Source organism: Orcinus orca, chromosome 6 (genome assembly GCF_937001465.1).
Source record: "Orcinus orca chromosome 6, mOrcOrc1.1, whole genome shotgun sequence".
NCBI lineage: Eukaryota > Metazoa > Chordata > Mammalia > Artiodactyla > Delphinidae > Orcinus > Orcinus orca.
The window spans coordinates 1,491,899-1,506,610 of NC_064564.1; the positions used below are offsets into that span (position 1 = coordinate 1,491,899).

Sequence of the window (14,712 nt, forward strand, 5' to 3'; positions counted from 1 at the left end):
CGGAGCTCTCGAGGGTTGGGTTGGCTGCAGCTCAGGCTCTATATCGCGGAGTCTGCACTGGGCCCCAGGAACTGAGGTGTCGTCCCAGCCATTCTGCACTAGGAAATCTGGTCTGAAGTGCCGGGTGTGGAACCTCTGCATGCGGGACCCTAGGAGCACATGAAATTAGACAAAGCACAAAGGATAAAAAAAGGTTAGACTTGACTTTATTGCCCAGATTCTATTTTTATCTCCCAGGGATTTTTAATGGGCTTTGCTGGGGACAAACCCCTCCTCTGCCTTTTGTCCCGTTCCTCATTCTTGGAGTGCTGAGGGTGCAGACCCTTCTTCTGTAACTGCTGAGTGCTGAGTTGGGAGCCCTCATACCCGGGGGCGAGGGTCAGATCTTCTCCCCAGCAGCCTCCAGGTGATGTTGATTGTCCCCAGGCCCCCTGCCTCCCTGCTCGTCCACCTGAGCACCAGCATTGGAAGTGTTATAGATTCTAATGACCTTTAAGGGTCCAGGAAAGAGATGGGCAGAGACGCTGTGGGGGCCGGTTTCAACCCGCCCCACATTTGTTCGGCCACCTTAGGCTGACCGTTTCTGCCAGCCTAGATGCTCTGACCAGTAGTCTGCGCTTTCTTCAATTAGGCCCCTGAATTAACGTACAAACAGCACCAGGTGTCAGAGCCCTGCCCGCTCAACTCCCAGACAGTCCAGGGTCAGTGGTGATCAAGGACCATGATGGCCACTGAGTCAACAGCCTTTTGAAGTAAACAGGAGTCCAGCCGGTCTTATTGGCCACCATCATCACGGTGTCTGTAGGCTTTTCTATGGTGACAGTGTGATATACGGTTCCCCCGCCAAGATTATTAGCTCCCCTCTGTGTGCAGTAAGTCCTGAAGCAGTAGTCTACTCTTTTGGGACACACTCTTGTTGTTTTATGAGAGAAACTCCAGGTCAAGTGATCTTCACATTCTTCATTTTAGTGCAGATTTCCTTTGCAAGCTTGCTTGGTTGGCCAAAAAGGGCGTATGCGTTTTTTCCTGAATATATTCAGGAAAAAACGCATACGCCCTTTTTGGCCAAGTGCATCATTGTGGACGTTCTGCCTCTTTTCCTATGCTTTAAATGCAATTCCAGTCTACCTCCTGAAATCAGTTTCCTGCAATTCTGCCCCGCTTTCAAGTCCTGTTGGCAGCCTTATTTCAGTATATTTTTGGACAATAGCTGTCATTTATAACTCTGCAGGTTTGTGAATTACAGTGCCCCTGAGCTCCTTTCTTCAACTCGCTTTCTTGTGAGCTGGCCGCAACACCGCAGGATTGCTTCAGGCCCTAATCTGGTTCCGGCACGGCACGCTGAGCCTTTGGTTAATTCCTCTTCCTGGTGGGAAATGAGAGTTAAATTTGCCCTTCCAGGCACCTCCAGCTAGTCTCTCATTGGTTCTCCCTATTCCTGTTCATCTTCCACAGAAATTGCAAACTGGGCCAAACAGGAGGTTAAAGGCACTGACTCTCCAAGTCGGGAGAGTGTTAGTAAAGCATCTGGAATGATGCACCTGAGTACCAGGGGATGAGAACTGCGACATATTGGAACACGTCTCCCGATCACATGGTTGATCATACTCTGGGTTCCACATGCATGATTTAGCTGAAGGAAGAATCCCTTAAACTTGGAGAGTTGAGACCCGTGGAATGGGTACCATGCAATATGACTTCAAAGGGTCTTCATTTGCTCACCGAACCTCTCCAATCCTATCACTGCTGCGTTTATGCCCCTGTACACACGCTTGATTCTCTTTCGGAGACACAGCAATCCATAGGTTTTAAGATACTTACAAGTCAGGTACATTCTTAGGCGTTTAATATGGGGTGTTGAGTCCATTTCGTTGAGCAAGGAGTAGCTCTTGTCTATTACATATTTGGCTTAAGGAACTTTATCTGTGCTCATTTCAATCTCTGGTTTTATGCAGCACCCCAACTCACCTTTCCCCTTAAGCAAGCGTAAGGTGGTTTTCTACATTTGAGACACTGTTGTGTTTTGTAATTGAGATCGTGTGTAGCCAAGTTTACATTCCGTGTATTAGTGATATCTTATGATGTTTCTTTTTCTGTGTGACTTATTTCAGTTGGAATCATCATACCTGAATCCACTCATTATGCTGCTACGGGCCTGATGACATAGATTTCATTGCTGAGTGATATTGCATTGTACGTAAGTACCAAAACTTCTTTATCCATTTTTCGCTTTCTGGGATATTGAACTTGTACCGTAAACGAGGTTCTTGTAAACAGAGCCGTCCCAAACTTTGGGGTGGCTGTGTCTTTTTTATTTTAATTTCCCTAAGCTATAGGACCATAAGTGGAAGTGCCCTAGGCTCTGTTGCTTTGTTTTTTAGATGTTTCAGGAAACACCATACACTTCTCACCAGTGGCTGTTGGCAATTTACATCCCGCCCATCAGCATAACAAGGCTTCCCGTTCTCCATGGCCTGTCCTGCCTCCTGGATTTTATACTTTTAACTGATGGCACTTTTGACCCGGGGAAGTTAGACTTCATTGTAGTGCAGATTTCCTTTGCAAGCTTGCTGGTTGGCCAAAAAGGGCGTATGCGTTTTTACCTGAATATATTCAGGAAAAAACGCATACTCCCTTTTTGGTCAAGTGCATCATTGTGGACGTTCTGCCTCTTTTCCTATGCTTTAAATGCAATTCCAGTCTACCTCCTGAAATCGGTTTCCTGCAATCCTCCCCACATTCAAGTCCTCTTGGCAGCCTTACTTCAGTATATTTTTGGACGATAGCTGTCATTTATAACTATGCAGGTTTGTGAATACAGTGCCCCTGAGCTCCTTTCTTCAACTCGCTTTCTTGTGAGCTGGCCGCAACACCGCAGGATTGCTTCAGGCTCTAATCTGGTTCTGGCACGGCACGCTGAGCCTTTGGTTAATTCCTCTTCCTGGTGGGAAATGAGAGTTAAATTTGCCCGTCCAGACACCTCCAGCTAGTCTCTCATTGGTTCTCCCTATTACTGTTCATCTTCCGCAGAATTTGCAAACTGGGCCAAACAGGAGGTTAAAGGCACTGACTCTCCAAGTCGGGAGAGTGTTAGTAAAGCGTCTGGAATGTTGCACGCAAGTACCAGGGGACGATAACTGAGACATATTGAAACACGTCTCCTGATCACATGGTTGATCATACTCTGGGTTCCACATGCATGTTTTAGCTGAAGGAAGAATCCCTTAAACCTGGAGAGTTGAGACCCATGGAATGGGTACCATGCAATATGATTTCAAAGGGTCTTCGTTTGCTCACTGAACCTCTCTAATGCTATCACTGCTGCGTTTATGCCCCTGTACACATTCTTGATTCTCTTTCAGATACATAGCAAACCATAGGTTTTAAGATACTTACTAGTCAGCTACATTCTTAGGTGTTTAATATGGGGTTTTGAGCCCATTTCGTTGAGCAAGGAGTAGCTCTTGTCTGTTACATGTTTGGCTTGAGGAACTTTATCTGTGCTCATTTCAATCTTTGGTTTTATGCAGCACCCCAACTCACCTTTCCCCTTAAGCAAGCATAAGTTGGTTTTCTAAATTTGAGACCCTGTTCTGTTTTGTAATCCAGTTCCTGTGTAGCCAAGTTTACGTTCCGTGTATTAGTGATATCTTATGATGTTTCTTTTTCTGTGTGACTTTTTTCAGTTAGAATCATCATACCTGAATCCACTCTGTGCTGCTATGGGCCTGATGACATAGATTTCATTGCTGAGTGATATTGCATTGTACGTAAGTAACACAACTTCTTTATCCATTTTTCACTTTTTGCGATATTGAACTTGTACTGTAACTGAGGTTCTTGTATACAGAGCCGTCCCAAACTTTGGTGTGGCTGTGTCTTTTTGATTTTAATTTCCCTAAGCTATAGGACCATAAGTGGAAGTGCCCTAGGCTCTGTTGCTTTGTTTTAGATGTTTCAGGAAACACCATACACTTCTCCTGAGTGGCTGTTGGCAATATACATCCCGCCCATCAGCATAACAAGGCTCCCAGTTCTCCATGGCCTGTCCTGCCTTTCTGGATTTTACACTTATTTCAGATGGCCCTTTTTACTGGGGGGAAGTGAGACTTCATTGTAGTGCAGATTTCCTTTGCAAGCTTGCTTGGTTGGCCAAAAAGGACGTATGCTTTTTTTCCTGAATATATTCAGGAAAAAAAGCATACGCCCTTTTTGGCCAAGTGCATCATTGTGGACGTTCTGCCTCTTTTCCTATGCTTTAAATGCAATTCCAGTGTACCTCCTGAAATCGGTTTCCTGCAATTCTGCCCCGCTTTCAAGTCCTCTTGGCAGCCTTACTTAAGTATATTTTTGGACGATAGCTGTCTTTTATAACTCTGCAGGTTTGTGAATTACAGTGCCCCTGAGCTCCTTTCTTCAACTCGCTTTCTTGTGAGCTGGCCGCAACACCGCAGGATTGCTTCAGGCCCTAATCTGGTTCCCCACGGCACGCTGAGCCTTTGGTTAATTCCTCTTCCTGGTGGGAAATGAGAGTTAAATTTGCCCGTCCAGACACCTCCAGCTAGTCTCTCATTGGTTCTCCCTATTCCTGTTCATCTTCCGCGGAAATTTCAAACTGGGCCAAACAGGAGGTTAAAGGCACTGACTCTCCAAGTCGGAAGAGTGTTAGTAAAGTGTCTGGAATGTTGCACCTGAGTACCAGGGGACGAGAACTGAGATATATTGGCACACGTCTCCCGATCACACGGTTGATCATACTCTGGGTTCCACATGCATGTTTTAGGTGAAGGAAGAATCCCTTAAACCTGGAGAGTTGAGTCCCGTGGAATGGGTACCATGCAATATGATTTCAAAGGGTCTTCGTTTGCTCACCGAACCTCTCCAATCCTATCACTGCTGCGTTTATGCCCCTGTACACATGCTTGATTCTTTTTTGGAGACATAGCAATCCATAGGTTTTAAGATACTTACTAGTCAGGTACATTCTTAGGCGTTTAATATGGGGTGTTGAGTCCATTTCGTTGAACAAGGAGTAGCTCTTGTCTATTCCATATTTGGCTTAAGGAACTTTATCTGTGCTCATTTCAATCTCTGGTTTAATGCAGCACCCCAACTCACCTTTCCCCTTAAGCAGGCATAAGTTGATTTTCTAAATTTGAGACCCTCTTCTGCTTTGTAATCCAGTTCCTGTGTAGCCAAGTTTACATTCCATGTATTAGTGATATCTTATGATGTTTCTTTTTCTGTGTGAGTTATTTCAGTTAGAATCATCATACCTGAATCCACTCATTATGCTGCTACGGGCCTGATGACATAGATTTCATTGCTGAGTGATATTGCATTGTACGTAAGTACCACAACTTCTTTATCCATTTTTCACTTTCTGCGATATTGAACTTGTTCCGTAAACGAGGTTCTTGTAAACAGAGCCTTCCCAAACTTTGGGGTGGCTGTGTCTTTTTGATTTTAATTTCCCTAAGCTATAGGACCATAAGTGGAAGTGCCCTAGGCTCTGTTGCTTTGTTTTTTAGATGTTTCAGGAAACACCATACACTTCTCACCAGTGGCTGTTGGCAATTTACATCCCGCCCATCAGCATAACAAGGCTTCCCGTTCTCCATGGCCTGTCCTGCCTCCTGGATTTTATACTTTTAACTGATGGCACTTTTGACCCGGGGAAGTTAGACTTCATTGTAGTGCAGATTTCCTTTGCCAGCTTGCTGGTTGGCCAAAAAGGGCGTATGCGTTTTTACATGAATATATTCAGGAAAAAACGCATACGCCCTTTTTGGCCAAGTGCATCATTGTGGACGTTCTGCCTCTTTTCCTATGTTTTAAATGCAATTCCTGTCTACCTCCTGAAATTGGTTTCCTGCAATCCTCCCCACTTTCAAGTCCTCTTGGCAGCCTTACTTCAGTATATTTTTGGACGATAGCTGTCATTTATAACTATGCAGGTTTGTGAATACAGTGCCCCTGAGCTCCTTTCTTCAACTCGCTTTCTTGTGAGCTGGCCGCAACACCGCAGGATTGCTTCAGGCTCTAATCTGGTTCTGGCACGGCACGCTGAGCCTTTGGTTAATTCCTCTTCCTGGTGGGAAATGAGAGTTAAATTTGCCCGTCCAGACACCTCCAGCTAGTCTCTCATTGGTTCTCCCTATTCCTGTTCATCTTCCGCAGAATTTGCAAACTGGGCCAAACAGGAGGTTAAAGGCACTGACTCTCCAAGTCGGGAGAGTGTTAGTAAAGCGTCTGGAATGTTGCACGCAAGTACCAGGGGACGATAACTGAGACATATTGAAACACATCTCCCGTTCACACGGTTGATCATACTCTGGGTTCCACATGCATGTTTTAGCTGAAGGAAGAATCCCTTAAACCTGGAGAGTTGAGACCCGTGGAATGGGTACCATGCAATATGATTTCAAAGGGTCTTCGTTTGCTCACTGAACCTCTCTAATGCTATCACTGCTGCGTTTATGCCCCTGTACACATTCTTGATTCTCTTTCAGATACATAGCAAACCATAGGTTTTAAGATACTTACTAGTCAGCTACATTCTTAGGTGTTTAATATGGGGTTTTGAGCCCATTTCGTTGAGCAAGGAGTAGCTCTTGTCTGTTACATGTTTGGCTTGAGGAACTTTATCTGTGCTCATTTCAATCTTTGGTTTTATGCAGCACCCCAACTCACCTTTCCCCTTAAGCAAGCATAAGTTGGTTTTCTAAATTTGAGACCCTGTTCTGTTTTGTAATCCAGTTCCTGTGTAGCCAAGTTTACATTCCGTTTATTAGTGATATCTTATGATGTTTCTTTTTCTGTGTGACTTTTTTCAGTTAGAATCATCATACCTGAATCCACTCTATGCTGCTATGGGCCTGATGACATAGATTTCATTGCTGAGTGATATTGCATTGTACGTAAGTACCAAAACTTCTTTATCCATTTTTCACTTTTTGCGATATTGAACTTGTACTGTAACTGAGGTTCTTGTATACAGAGCCGTCCCAAACTTTGGGGTGGCTGTGTCTTTTTGATTTTAATTTCCCTAAGCTATAGGACCATAAGTGGAAGTGCCCTAGGCTCTGTTGCTTTGTTTTAGATGTTTCAGGAAACACCATACACTTCTCCTGAGTGGCTGTTGGCAATATACATCCCGCCCATCAGCATAACAAGGCTCCCAGTTCTCCATGGCCTGTCCTGCCTTTCTGGATTTTACACTTATTTCAGATGGCCCTTTTTACTGGGGGGAAGTGAGACTTCATTGTAGTGCAGATTTCCTTTGCAAGCTTGCTTGGTTGGCCAAAAAGGACGTATGCTTTTTTTCCTGAATATATTCAGGAAAAAAAGCATACGCCCTTTTTGGCCAAGTGCATCATTGTGGACGTTCTGCCTCTTTTCCTATGCTTTAAATGCAATTCCAGTCTACCTCCTGAAATCGGTTTCCTGCAATTCTGCCCCGCTTTCAAGTCCTCTTGGCAGCCTTACTTAAGTATATTTTTGGACGATAGCTGTCTTTTATAACTCTGCAGGTTTGTGAATTACAGTGCCCCTGAGCTCCTTTCTTCAACTCGCTTTCTTGTGAGCTGGCCGCAACACCGCAGGATTGCTTCAGGCCCTAATCTGGTTCCCCACGGCACGCTGAGCCTTTGGTTAATTCCTCTTCCTGGTGGGAAATGAGAGTTAAATTTGCCCGTCCAGACACCTCCAGCTAGTCTCTCATTGGTTCTCCCTATTCCTGTTCATCTTCCGCGGAAATTTCAAACTGGGCCAAACAGGAGGTTAAAGGCACTGACTCTCCAAGTCGGAAGAGTGTTAGTAAAGTGTCTGGAATGTTGCACCTGAGTACCAGGGGACGAGAACTGAGATATATTGGCACACGTCTCCCGATCACACGGTTGATCATACTCTGGGTTCCACATGCATGTTTTAGGTGAAGGAAGAATCCCTTAAACCTGGAGAGTTGAGACCCGTGGAATGGGTACCATGCAATATGATTTCAAAGGGTCTTCGTTTGCTCACCGAACCTCTCCAATCCTATCACTGCTGCATTTATGTCCCTGTACACATGCTTGATTCTTTTTTGGAGACATAGCAATCCATAGGTTTTAAGATACTTACTAGTCAGGTACATTCTTAGGCGTTTAATATGGGGTGTTGAGTCCATTTCGTTGAACAAGGAGTAGCTCTTGTCTATTCCATATTTGGCTTAAGGAACTTTATCTGTGCTCATTTCAATCTCTGGTTTAATGCAGCACCCCAACTCACCTTTTCCCTTAAGCAGGCATAAGTTGGTTTTCTAAATTTGAGACCCTCTTCTGCTTTGTAATCCAGTTCCTGTGTAGCCAAGTTTACATTCCGTGTATTAGTGATATCTTATGATGTTTCTTTTTCTGTGTGAGTTATTTCAGTTAGAATCATCATACCTGAATCCACTCATTATGCTGCTACGGGCCTGATGACATAGATTTCATTGCTGAGTGATATTGCATTGTACGTAAGTACCACAACTTCTTTATCCATTTTTCACTTTCTGCGATATTGAACTTGTTCCGTAAACGAGGTTCTTGTAAACAGAGCCGTCCCAAACTTTGGGGTGGCTGTGTCTTTTTGATTTTAATTTCCCTAAGCTATAGGACCATAAGTGGAAGTGCCCTAGGCTCTGTTGCTTTGTTTTAGATGTTTCAGGAAACACCATACACTTCTCACCAGTGGCTGTTGGCAATTTACATCCCGCCCATCAGCATAACAAGGCTTCCCGTTCTCCATGGCCTGTCCTGCCTCCTGGATTTTATACTTTTAACTGATGGCACTTTTGACCCGGGGAAGTTAGACTTCATTGTAGTGCAGATTTCCTTTGCAAGCTTGCTGGTTGGCCAAAAAGGGCGTATGCGTTTTTACATGAATATATTCAGGAAAAAACGCATACGCCCTTTTTGGCCAAGTGCATCATTGTGGACGTTCTGCCTCTTTTCCTATGTTTTAAATGCAATTCCTGTCTACCTCCTGAAATTGGTTTCCTGCAATCCTCCCCACTTTCAAGTCCTCTTGGCAGCCTTACTTCAGTATATTTTTGGACGATAGCTGTCATTTATAACTATGCAGGTTTGTGAATACAGTGCCCCTGAGCTCCTTTCTTCAACTCGCTTTCTTGTGAGCTGGCCGCAACACCGCAGGATTGCTTCAGGCTCTAATCTGGTTCTGGCACGGCACGCTGAGCCTTTGGTTAATTCCTCTTCCTGGTGGGAAATGAGAGTTAAATTTGCCCGTCCAGACACCTCCAGCTAGTCTCTCATTGGTTCTCCCTATTCCTGTTCATCTTCCGCAGAATTTGCAAACTGGGCCAAACAGGAGGTTAAAGGCACTGACTCTCCAAGTCGGGAGAGTGTTAGTAAAGCGTCTGGAATGTTGCACGCAAGTACCAGGGGACGATAACTGAGACATATTGAAACACATCTCCCGTTCACACGGTTGATCATACTCTGGGTTCCACATGCATGTTTTAGCTGAAGGAAGAATCCCTTAAACCTGGAGAGTTGAGACCCGTGGAATGGGTACCATGCAATATGATTTCAAAGGGTCTTCGTTTGCTCACTGAACCTCTCTAATGCTATCACTGCTGCGTTTATGCCCCTGTACACATTCTTGATTCTCTTTCAGATACATAGCAAACCATAGGTTTTAAGATACTTACTAGTCAGCTACATTCTTAGGTGTTTAATATGGGGTTTTGAGCCCATTTCGTTGAGCAAGGAGTAGCTCTTGTCTGTTACATGTTTGGCTTGAGGAACTTTATCTGTGCTCATTTCAATCTTTGGTTTTATGCAGCACCCCAACTCACCTTTCCCCTTAAGCAAGCATAAGTTGGTTTTCTAAATTTGAGACCCTGTTCTGTTTTGTAATCCAGTTCCTGTGTAGCCAAGTTTACGTTCCGTGTATTAGTGATATCTTATGATGTTTCTTTTTCTGTGTGACTTTTTTCAGTTAGAATCATCATACCTGAATCCACTCTGTGCTGCTATGGGCCTGATGACATAGATTTCATTGCTGAGTGATATTGCATTGTACGTAAGTAACACAACTTCTTTATCCATTTTTCACTTTTTGCGATATTGAACTTGTACTGTAACTGAGGTTCTTGTATACAGAGCCGTCCCAAACTTTGGTGTGGCTGTGTCTTTTTGATTTTAATTTCCCTAAGCTATAGGACCATAAGTGGAAGTGCCCTAGGCTCTGTTGCTTTGTTTTAGATGTTTCAGGAAACACCATACACTTCTCCTGAGTGGCTGTTGGCAATATACATCCCGCCCATCAGCATAACAAGGCTCCCAGTTCTCCATGGCCTGTCCTGCCTTTCTGGATTTTACACTTATTTCAGATAGCCCTTTTTACTGGGGGGAAGTGAGACTTCATTGTAGTGCAGATTTCCTTTGCAAGCTTGCTTGGTTGGCCAAAAAGGACGTATGCTTTTTTTCCTGAATATATTCAGGAAAAAAAGCATACGCCCTTTTTGGCCAAGTGCATCATTGTGGACGTTCTGCCTCTTTTCCTATGCTTTAAATGCAATTCCAGTGTACCTCCTGAAATCGGTTTCCTGCAATTCTGCCCCGCTTTCAAGTCCTCTTGGCAGCCTTACTTAAGTATATTTTTGGACGATAGCTGTCTTTTATAACTCTGCAGGTTTGTGAATTACAGTGCCCCTGAGCTCCTTTCTTCAACTCGCTTTCTTGTGAGCTGGCCGCAACACCGCAGGATTGCTTCAGGCCCTAATCTGGTTCCCCACGGCACGCTGAGCCTTTGGTTAATTCCTCTTCCTGGTGGGAAATGAGAGTTAAATTTGCCCGTCCAGACACCTCCAGCTAGTCTCTCATTGGTTCTCCCTATTCCTGTTCATCTTCCGCGGAAATTTCAAACTGGGCCAAACAGGAGGTTAAAGGCACTGACTCTCCAAGTCGGAAGAGTGTTAGTAAAGTGTCTGGAATGTTGCACCTGAGTACCAGGGGACGAGAACTGAGATATATTGGCACACGTCTTCCGATCACACGGTTGATCATACTCTGGGTTCCACATGCATGTTTTAGCTGAAGGAAGAATCCCTTAAACCTGGAGAGTTGAGACCCGTGGAATGGGTACCATGCAATATGACTTCAAAGGGTCTTCATTTGCTCACCGAACCTCTCCAATCCTATCACTGCTGCGTTTATGCCCCTGTACACATGCTTGATTCTTTTTTGGAGACAAAGCAATCCATAGGTTTTAAGATACTTACTAGTCAGGTACATTCTTAGGCGTTTAATATGGGGTGTTGAGTCCATTTCGTTGAACAAGGAGTAGCTCTTGTCTATTCCATATTTGGCTTAAGGAACTTTATCTGTGCTCATTTCAATCTCTGGTTTTATGCAGCACCCCAACTCACCTTTCCCCTTAAGCAAGCATAAGTTGGTTTTCTAAATTTGAGACCGTGTTCTGTTTTGTAATCCACTTCCTGTGTAGCCAAGTTTACATTCCGTGTATTAGTGATATCTTATGATGTTTCTTTTTCTGTGTGACTTATTTCAGTTAGAATCATCATACCTGAACCCACTCATTTTCTGCTACAGTCCTGTTGACATAGATTTCATTGCTGAGTGATATTGCATTGTACGTAAGTACCATAACTTCTTTATCCATTTTTCGCTTTCTGTGATATTGAACTTGTACCGTAAACGAGGTTCTTGTAAACAGAGCTGTCCCAAACTTTGGGGTGGCTGTGTCTTTTTTATTTTAATTTCCCTAAACTATAGGCCCATAAGTGGAAGTGCCCTAGGCTCTGTTGCTTTGTTTTTTAGATGTTTCAGGAAACACCATACACTTCTCCCGAGTGGCTGTTGGCCATTTACATCCCGCCCATCAGTATAACAAGGCTCCCAGTTCTCCATGGCCTGTCCTGCCTTTCTGGATTTTACACTTTTTTCAGATGGCCCTTTTGACCGGGGGGAAGTGAGACTTCATTGTAGTGCAGATTTCCTTTGCAAGCTTGCTTGGTTGCCCAAAAGTGGCGTATGCGTTTTTTCCTGAATATATTCAGGAAAAAATGCATACGCCCTTTTTGGCCAAGTGCATCATTGTGGACGTTCTGCCTCATTTCCTATTCTTTAAATGCAATTCAAGTCTACCTCCTGAAATCGGTTTCCTGCAATTCTGCCCCACTTTCAAGTCCTCTTGGCAGCCTTACTTCAGTATATTTTTGGGTGATAACTGTCATTTATAACTCTGCAGGTTTGTGAATTACAGTGCCCCTGAGCTCCTTTCTTCAACTCGCTTTCTTGTGAGCTGGCCGCAACACCGCAGGATTGCTTAAGGCCCTAATCTTTTTCCGGCATGGAACGCTGAGCCTTTGGTTAATTCCTCTTTGGTGGGAAATGAGAGTTAAATTTGCCCGTCCAGACACCTCCAGCTAGTGTCTCATTGGTTCTCCCTATTCCTGTTCATCTTCCGCGGAAATTTCAAACTGGGCCAAACAGGAGGTTAAAGGCACAGACTCTCCAAGTCGGGAGAGTGTTAGTAAAGCGCCTGGAATGTTGCACTCTAGTACCAGAGGACGAGAACTGAGACATATATGAACATGTCTCCCAATCACATGGTTGATCATACTCTGGGTTCCACATGCATGTTTTAGCTGAAGGAAGAATCCCTTAAACCTGGAGATTTGAGACCCGTGGAATGGGTACCATGCAATATTACTTCAAAGGGTCTTCGTTTACTCACCGAACCTCTCCCATCCTATCACTGCTGCGTTTATGCCACTGTACACCTGCTTGATTCTCTTTCGGAGACATAGCAATCCATAGCTTTTAAGATACTTCCTAGTCAGGTACATTCTTAGGTGTTTAATATGGGGTGTTGAGTCCATTTCGTTGAGCAAGGAGTAGCTCTTGTCTATTACATATTTGGCTTAAGGAACTTTATCTGTGCTCATTTCAACCTCTGGTTTTATGCAGCACCCCAACTCACGTTTCCCCTTAAGCAAGCATAAGTTGGTTTTCTAAATTTGAGACGCTCTTCTGTTTTGTAATCCAGTTCCTGTGTAGCCAAGTTTACATTCCGTGTATTAGTGATATCTTATGATGTTTCTTTTTCTGTGTGACTTATTTCAGTTAGAATCATCATACCAGAATCCACTCATTATGCTGCTACGGGCCTGATGACATAGATTTCATTGCTGAGTGATATTGCTTTGTACGTAAGTACCACAACTTCTTTATCCATTTTTCACTTTCTGGGATATTGAACTTGTCCCGTAAACAAGTTTCTTGTAAACAGAGCAGTCCCAAACTTAGGGGTGGCTGTGTCTTTTTGATTTTAATTTCCCTAAGCTATAGGACCATATGTGGAAATGCCCTAGGCTCTGTTGCTTTGTTTTTTAGATGTTTCAGGAAACACCATACACTTCTCCCGAGTGGCTGTTGGCAATATACATTCCGACCATCAGCATAACAAGGTTCCCAGTTCTCCATGGCCTGTCCTGCCTTTCTGGATTTTACACTTATTTCAGATGGCCCTTTTGACCGGGGGTAAGTGAGACTTCATTGTAGTGCAGATTACCTTTGCAAGCTTGCTTGGTTGGCCAAAAAGGGCGTATGCGTTTTTTCCTGAATATATTCAGGAAAAAATGCATACGCCCTTTTTGGCCAAGTGCATCATTGTCGACGTTCTGCCTCTTTTTCTATGCTTTAAATGCAATTCCAGTGTACCTCCTGAAATCGGTTTCCTGCAATTCTGCCCTGCTTTCAAGTCCTCTTGGCATCCTTACTTCAGTATATTTTTGGACGATAGCTGTCATTTATAACTCTGCAGGTTTGTGAATTACAGTGCCCCTGAGCTACTTTCTTCAACTCGCTTTCTTGTGAGCTGGCCGCAACACCGCAGGATTGCTTCAGGCCCTAATCTGGTTCCGGCACGGCACGCTGAGCCTTTGGTTAATTCCTCTTCCTGGTGGGAAATGAGAGTTAAATTTGCCCGTCCAGACACCTCCAGCTAGTCTCTCATTGGTTCTCCCTATTCCTGTTCATCTTCCGCAGAAATTGCAAACTGGGCCAAACAGGAGGTTAAAGGCACTGACTCTCCAAGTCGGGAGAGTGTTAGTAAAGTGTCTGGAATGTTGCACCCGAGTACCAGGGGTTGAGAACTGAGACATATTGGACCACGTCTCCCGATCACACGGTTGATCATACCCTGGGTTCCACATGCATGATTTAGCTGAAGGAAGAATCCCTTAAACCTGAAGAGTTGAGACCCGTGGAAGGGGAACCATGCAATATGACTTCAAAGGGTCTTCATTTGCTCACCGAACCTCTCCAATCCTATCACTGCTGCGTTTATGCCCCTGTACTCATGCTTGATTCTCTTTCGGAGACATAGCAATCCATAGGTTTTAAGATACTTACTAGTCAGGTACATTCTTAGGCGTTTAAAATGGGGTGTTGAGTCCATTTCGTTGAGCAAGGAGTAGCTCTTGTCAATTCCATATTTGGCTTAAGGAACTTTATCTGTGCTCATTTCAATCTCTGGTTTTATGCAGCACCCCAACTCACCTTTCCCCTTAAGCAAGCATAAGTTGGTTTTCTAAATTTGAGACCCTGTTCTGTTTTGTAATCCAGTTCCTGTGTAGCCAAGTTTACATTCCGTGTATTAGTGATATCTTATGATGTTTCGTTTTCTGTGTGACTTATT

At 44.1% G+C, this 14,712-nt stretch overlaps 1 long non-coding RNA gene across 3 annotated transcripts in view; it reads left to right on the forward strand.

The window, feature by feature from the left end:
* LOC125964726 (uncharacterized) overlaps positions 1-14,712 on the forward strand; it is a 723,743-nt gene that overhangs the window by 541,893 nt on the left and 167,138 nt on the right. Inside the window, exon 1 of one of the 3 annotated variants that reach the window (XR_007477967.1) lies at positions 13,162-13,218. The exons of the other annotated variants lie outside the window; for them this stretch is intronic. This is a non-coding gene — a long non-coding RNA (uncharacterized LOC125964726). Of the gene's footprint in view, positions 1-13,161; positions 13,219-14,712 lie in introns of those variants that run through there. 3 annotated transcript variants of the gene reach the window in all.